Source organism: Littorina saxatilis, linkage group LG6, assembly GCF_037325665.1.
Source record: "Littorina saxatilis isolate snail1 linkage group LG6, US_GU_Lsax_2.0, whole genome shotgun sequence".
Classification (NCBI taxonomy): domain Eukaryota; kingdom Metazoa; phylum Mollusca; class Gastropoda; order Littorinimorpha; family Littorinidae; genus Littorina; species Littorina saxatilis.
The window spans coordinates 49464795-49472584 of record NC_090250.1 but is presented as its reverse complement, the minus strand read 5'-3'; the positions used below and the strand labels follow the sequence as shown (position 1 = coordinate 49472584).

The following is a 7790-nucleotide window of genomic DNA, read 5'->3' as shown; positions in this document are numbered from 1 at the left end:
TGATTCTATTGGGTTATTTAAAAAAACGTATTAGTTATGATGATTCTGTTGTTCCCTGGTATAGATACACATCTGATCGAAAATCAGAAATTATCCATTGCAGACTTAGATTGAGGATCAGCAATCTAAATAGTGATCTATTTGACAGACATTTAATTCCCGATCCGCCATGCACTTTTGGTTATCCTGTTGAAAATGCGGAGCACTATATTTTTCACTGCTCCTTATTTCTTCAAATACGTGAAGTCACCTTGTCAACACTGTCCAACTAATTTATGATTTGCTAACCGCTGATGATTTTCTGTATGGTAATAGAGACAAGTCAGACAGTGAAAATGCATTGATATTTGACCAGTTATTTAGGTTTATCTTATCAAGCAAACGTTTTGAATAATGAATGCATTTATTTCATCCATGTTCGAAATGACCATGTGCAGTACTGTTTACATTTTCTTGTTCTGGTAGTATTCTATTTTCTACCATGTGGAAGTCATTGTGTGCGTGTGTGTGCGAGTGAGTGTGTGAGCGCGTGGGAGTACTGTTGCCAGTTTAGCATTGTGTTTTCTGTTCCTTTTATCGTAATATGATTGTCGACCATAATTCACCATTATTATTTTGACATTATTTCAAACTTGTTATATTACAATCGTCCGCCAAATTTCATTTGCTTTTAAGAGTACGCTCATAAGCCCAGCTTGTTGTGCTCCGGGCCATGTTCCTTATTTCATGTATGCGGCAATACGCCAATGAAATTTACTGAATAAACTTGTTTAAATCAAAATAAACAAGTAAAAAAAAAAAAAAAACCGGAACAAAAATGGAAAGTAGAAAGTATACCCCCCCAAAAAAGGGATCACGAGGGTAAAAAAAAGAAGAAGAAGAAAAACAAGTCGCGTAAGGCGAAAATACAACATTTAGTCAAGTAGCTGTCGAACTCACAGAATGAAACTGAACGCAATGCAACGCAGCAAGACCGTATACTCGTAGCATCGTCAGTCCACCGCTCACGGCAAAGACAGTGAAATTGACAAGAAGAGCGGGGTAGTAGTTGCGCGAAGAAGGATTGCAGGCTTTTCTGTACCTCTCTTTGTTTTAACTTTCTGAGCGTGTTTTTAATCCAAACATATCATATCTATATGTTTTTGGAATCAGGAACCGACAAGGAATAAGATGAAAGTGTTTTTAAATTGATTTGGAAAATTTAATTTTGATAATAATTTTTATATATTTAATTTTCAGAGCTTGTTTTTAATCCGAATATAACATATTTATATGTTTTTGGAATCAGCAAATGATGGAGAATAAGATAAACGTAAATTTGGATCGTTTTATAAATTTTAATTTTTTTTTACAAATTTCAGATTTTTAATGACCAAAGTCATTAATTAATTTTTAAGCCACCAAGCTGAAATGCAATACCGAAGTCCTGTCTCGTGTTGCTTACAGGCGAGCAAAGGCGAGAATATCTCGCGGCGAGCGCTCGCGTAGCTAGCAGCCTAAGCAACGCCCTTATTGAAAACGAGGCAGAGGCTAGCATATCAAGATGGCGTCGAATGATGTGCAAAAGTTCGTGCTATCTGAAATAGTCGATGACACTGAAACTGTGGGTGCACAAAGCTGCCAAGGCCACAGAAAAATAATGCAAGCAGCCGCAAACCAAACTCCAATCGACGTCCCGGACGCCTACATTGAGCGGAATGTGAACTTTGTGGAAATTACGGTGCCACGATACAACGAGTGTCAGTTCCGAAGCCACTTTTGGGTGAACAGGAACGTTTTTCAGGTAAGAATGCTTTATCTATTTTGGTTTACTCTGTATTAACATGCTAGTCACCCATTGCGTGATTACATTGATGGGAAACTCATCAACTGCTGTTAGTGTACTTTTTTTAGGGCCGTTATTTTACACCGGAGCCCACCCGTCCCTAGCGCCAAGTCTCTACTTTAAACGGCAATCTAAGAAACTCACTTGTAGGTTCACTTTGCGGGCGACATGTATTCCCTGTCTTTGGTGTTGTTTTAAGTAAAGTGCGATTCTCCGTTAGTCCAGAACCTGCACGTCATTTTCACTGCGTCATATTCCCTGTAAATTACGTCTACTGTCTTGGTAAACCCAACCCTCCTAGTGGTCTCATTTTTTTTAACACACCCCCCCCCCCTTCCTGTTTTATCAAAGACCCCTTTTTATCACAAGATAGTTTAGAGAATACTACATAAACAGAGAAAAGAAGGCAAACAAAACCAGTGCCTTTGTCTATCGAAACCTCAGGGGCTGCTCCCATCCTGTTCAGGCCACCTCAAAAGGGCCTGTCCGACAGCCTGGAGATGACAGCGTCGTTCCGCAAGGAGGATCCTGCACGACTTCAAACCCACAAGTAGTACAACGGAACTCGTCTCCAGGCTCAAGCTGGACCCCCTCATACAACGGCGCACCGCGACCAAGGCAACCATGATGTACAAAATCATGAGTGGACTGGTCGAGGTAGCCCCAAGGGAAGGCACACTGACACCGGTCCCAAGATCAACACCAGGGGGCACACCACCAGACTCCAGGTCCCAGAGTTCCTCACCGACTCGCACAGAACGTCGTTCTTTCTGTCTGCAATCCGCCTCTGGAATAACATCCCCCAAGAGGCTGTGAGCGCAGACTCGCCCCAGGCCTTCAGAACCATCGTCGAGGCCTGGCTCCGAGGTGCGAGCCCATAGGCACCCCTGTCTAAACCCACTCCCTGTCTGCCCCCCTCCCCTCCCCACTAGATTCATCCCCTCTCCAGCCCCACTCCCTCCCCTCAGTAATAGACCCCCCCCCCCCCCTCTATCCCTCAGCAGTGATACAGGTAGATTCTATCGCTCTTGCTCCGTATTGTCCGTGCTGTTTTATTGTTTTGTCGGGGCCCGGTTGCTGCGCTTGGTAGCACTGGGTGGTAGACGAGCCCAGGGCCTGAATTTGGGCACCAGGGCAAATTGCGTAAAGCAAGCTTGCCTACCAACCCACCCATGTTTTTTTGTTTTTTGTTTGTTTAAATTTCCACAGGCACAATATCCACTTTATCTTTCACTCTAGGGTAATTAGGCGCACCAACCAAACTGAGGATTGTTGCCCTGTAAAGGGAATTCCTCATTATCGTGAAAAAGAAGAAGGCTTGCTGTGTGAGTGTGTCCTACCAGATTCACACGAGTTGTTTTTTTAAGTCGGCGTGGCTCGAGATCCGGCGAGCCGGATCCGGAGCCTGGGGGCTCAAACACCGGCAGTCACCAGTATCTCACACAATACTACTTTCCTATTTTTCACCTATCTGTCACTTGCCTTCATAGCTGCTCAATCGGTAGTGAAATGCACTAGAAATCTAACCATGGTTGGGTTCGGCTGGGACTTTAATTGTAAATTGTACAGACATGGGTAAACTGTCAGATAATTTGGAATAAAATTAACACTGTGATCTGCATATTTTAATGCAATTGTCTGTTCTTTACAGGAGATGTTATCCAGTGGCCACGGAGGTGTGACCTGGCGCGATTAGCTGGGAAATGGTCAGCAAGACCTGGTTTTCCTGGCGTCGTGGGAGCCATTGATGGGACTTACATTACGATACCAGGAACCAGGGATAAAAACAGGGACGCGTACATCTCTTTCAGATAAGTGGGATGTTAATGTAGGCAGAACTGAAAGGTTGGAGGACCTGACCATTATGGTGCCTGTGTATTTATCCCCTATTGTATTAAAATACTGGAGTAACAATAGCAGTATCATTTCATCATTGGAATCTACTGTAATTTTAATTAAGTCACTACATGCACACATGTATACATGCTGTGTATGATTTCTAAATTGAATCTTTGAATTTATAGACAAGTATTTGAGGGTTTTTTGTGTTTTTAAGTATGGGTAATATTTATTTTTTTAACCGAGGTTGGGAGTTCAGACGAGGGTGATGGTGTGTGTATTAATTCCAAGAAATCATCATCATAAAACTTTACATACATATTGTTCCTCCGACCTTTTTTTTATTCTTTTTTTTAGATACATGTCATATCCCGTTTTTTGTAAAAGTTGAGGCAGCACTTTCATGCGCTCATATTCTGATCAAATTGATTAATATTTTGGTCAAGCATTCTTTGACTACGCATGGATAATGGGGATGTATTTCAGCTTCGAATTCATGAATTTATATTATTCGTTATCATTTCATATATATATATTATATATGCATGTCATACTTACGCTCAAAATGCACTGAATTATAAATAAAATATGGGACATTAGGCACCTCATTCCCATGTTCTGCAGAGACGAGCTGGACCCAGTTCAGTCTTACGGTTTAGGCTAACAAAGCAAGTTAGGACATGTATGTAGTCTATGTGGTGGTTGGTTTTTAGTTTCTGGCCGATAGATAGATGAATTATTTTTATATTGCTTTACGCGACTTGTTTCAGGTTGTTTGCGACAAAGATCTCCTCTTCCTGGATGTGTTCACGGGCTATGACAGCCGAGTCTTCCGCAACTCGGATCTCGTTGGAGTCGCAAGTAATCTGCCTCCGGAATTCCATGTGATTGGGGACTCAGCCTACCCTCTCTGCGACTACCTGCTGGTTCCATTCCGCGACAATGGCCATCTGAAACTGCCTGCAACAAAGCCCAGACAAGGACCAGAGTCGACGTGGAGCGTGCCATTGGTTTGTTGAATGAAAAATTCCGCAGACTGAAAGATCTCGACATGACTAACATCCGGGAAGTTCCAACATTCATTTTCTCAGCATGTGTTCTACACAACTTTATCATTTTAGACAATGGCGTCGACGAGGATGACATCGACTTGTCGGACAGTAACGATGAAGACGAGGAAGGAGGTCAATGTGGTGGTGATCACTGCATGTCTGCACACAAAGAAGACTGGAAATTGCAAATGTTCTTTCTTGATAACTGTTGTGTTTCAGGGAAGTGTTGAGTACAGTCCACCGTATATCATTCTACGAGGCTGTATTTCTTGTAAATAACAAGTCCTGGCAGTGTGTATTGAGTTGCATATTCGAATGCGTTGTGTAACCTTCCATTTAAATTTTAATGTGAAGAAATAACTGGGTAAAGGTTGAGTTCCTGGTGAGATCTTTCTGACTCACAAGAAACATACTTACTGCCAAATGTTCAAATATGGAACCAAGTTATTTATTTGTTCAGTTTAATGTCATTTACGTTATAAGCTGATCAGACGCACCAAAGATGCTAATTAAAGAATATGAGTTTACAGAAAGGAGGAGACAACCCAAACGAGAACAGCGAGGTCGAAAAACTGTGACCCTAAAACAAGAGTACAAACAATAATAATCAACAAAGCTAACATCATACCTGGAAAAAACCCACAACGTAGTAAATAAAACAATACTGATTGATAATGATAGGGCCTTAAAAAAAATAGGTGTGGTTACGATAACCCGACCTACCCTATTTTTGGGGGCCGACCCTACAACTTTTTATTACATTTGTCAAAAAAACCATGAAAACAAGTGCAGAAAACGCAATGAAAGCGAAAGCGCTCGAGTCGTCCTGCAGATGATGCAAGGGAAATTACTAAAAAGGCCCAACAGACGCTTGCCATGACAAAAATGGCGGCATCTTCTTCGGTTGCGAGTGCTACACGCTTGGTTGCTCTGCTATTAAGAAAAAAAAGTTTAAAAAAAAAGTGATTGCCTACCTTCCTACCCTATTTATTTTGGCTATGTTACCTTAACCACACCTTTTTTGTTTTGTTTTTTGTTGCCTAGTTGGTAACGCAAGACAATAAAATTATGGTTATCTTACAGTTACACACAAGCTTTAGTGATTCACGATGTTAAAAATGAATTGATAGCAATTCCTCTGAATTAAAGTTAAACGCCATTAATCCAAAGGTTCTAGTTTCAAATAGGTTAGAAAGCACTAATTGTTTAATTTAGATCAATGTCAATGATGACCAGCAAAGTCACTATCTTCTCAATTCAATATGATAAGCATCACTGCCTGAAGCATACTAACTTTTGACCAGGATTGTGTTACTGATAAATACACAATCCTATCCTTGCCACTCATTGATTATACAGTGACTGTGAGACTTGTCTCCACATATTGTTAATCAATTAGCTATGTGTAGCTCCAACCTAAACAAACAGAAGATTTACCTTCATTGTAAATGTTGTTCGTCTTTCTGTTTTGAAGATGGCCGCAGACACATGGTATGCTTGGATGTCTGGTCTGATTTGTGCGTAGATAGCTGATGAGCTTATCTGGGCCACGAATCCCTTCCCGCATGTGACTGTTCAGGTGCTGGCTGCTCTAGTTTTCCGGATTGTGCGCTTTTGCTCTGCAATGTGGATTGTTCTCTTTTCCACTCTCTGGGCACTAATAATTATAGCTTATGCTACGCCATTTCGGTCTGTTGCTCTCGAGATTGGAACTGAATATCAAGGGTTTATAGAGAAGCTTTTAGTGTGTTCTTATACTTATATCTTTACTTTTGCCCTCCAACATCACATTTTCCAGACAGAGTTCACCATGAAGGAGCTTTGGGATGCAGTGATCCAGCATGCGACATACATGTCCTGCCCATGCTATTTATTTAATTGATTTAAACCGGATCTACTTACAATCACTCAAATCTGTTAATCCATCCATTATTTTAATCTTCAACAAATAATTTGTGTGTGTGTGCCTCAAGAGCAGTTACTGTCCTTACATGAAATTACTGCCCTTACATCAAAATATAACAACAATGTGACACACAAAGTGTTGGATACAAATGTTGTGTTGGCTACATATTGTCTTGATTAAGAAGGGAACAGCTTAATTGCTTTCAGGGAATAAATGTCTGTAGCAAAATGGCATTTCTTGTGGAGGCTTTTAATCTTGTGATGTCTTGTTTGCGAATTTCATTCATTCATTCATTTATGCGTTTGACCCCGTCCGGGGCATAGGCCGCCAACAAGAGCTCGCCAGGCACTCCGATCCTGTTTGCGAATTTGCCTTATCATTATGTTCTATTTGTACAAGGTCATTTTTTTTGTTCAATTTCAGTTGGATGTACAACTCAAATTATGTCTGTGCGTCTCATCAGTAAGCTTTTGTCATTGTCAGAACAATACATCAAGTCTTCAAGGCTCCCGTAAGAACTCGACAAACAGTAACACAAACTCACTCACTCTGTCACACACACAGAGTTAAAACTAACGCATCATATCAACTCCATGTATAATTTTCTAAAGAAAGCAAACAGATAAAATGACTGTGTGAATGTTTGTTGTTGGTGCAGTTGTCCCCTCACTTGCACACAGACACACACACACACACACACACACACACACACACACACACACACACACACACACACACACACACACACACACACACTTTTAAACTGCATCAGCATAATAATCATGGCAAAGCTTGTCTACAATCATTAACCTACCCAAGAGCTTGCGTAGCAAGATAATGTATTCTTGAATTTGTCATACGACTAAGAGTTAAAGATATGGGCGTCACAAGGTTCACACTCAGACATGTTCACATGAGGGTCCGAAGTCTGTGATATTTTCCAGTGACAGAATGTCCTGCTAGCCACCAGCTCCGCACGCTTGGGCATGAATGCTCATCAAGAAGACCATTGACAATTATCTCTCATACTGGCTATGTGCAAGGGCGGATCAATTAACTTTGGAGGGGGGGGGTTACAAAATGACTGCGAAGATACAAGTTGACGGCGCCGAAGGCGCCTAAGCCTCTAGGGGGGTCCGGGGGCATGCCCCCCCGGAAATTTTTTTTA

General features: G+C 41.3%; 1 long non-coding RNA gene across 1 annotated transcript; it reads left to right on the top strand.

Moving 5' to 3' along the window:
• The first annotated feature begins 1432 nt into the window (after nucleotides 1–1432).
• LOC138969443 (uncharacterized) lies at nucleotides 1433–6855 on the top strand. The gene is made up of 2 exons (XR_011456465.1): nucleotides 1433–1783; nucleotides 3477–6855. It is a non-coding gene; the product is annotated as an uncharacterized lncRNA (long non-coding RNA).
• Nucleotides 6856–7790: the final 935 nt, after the last annotated feature.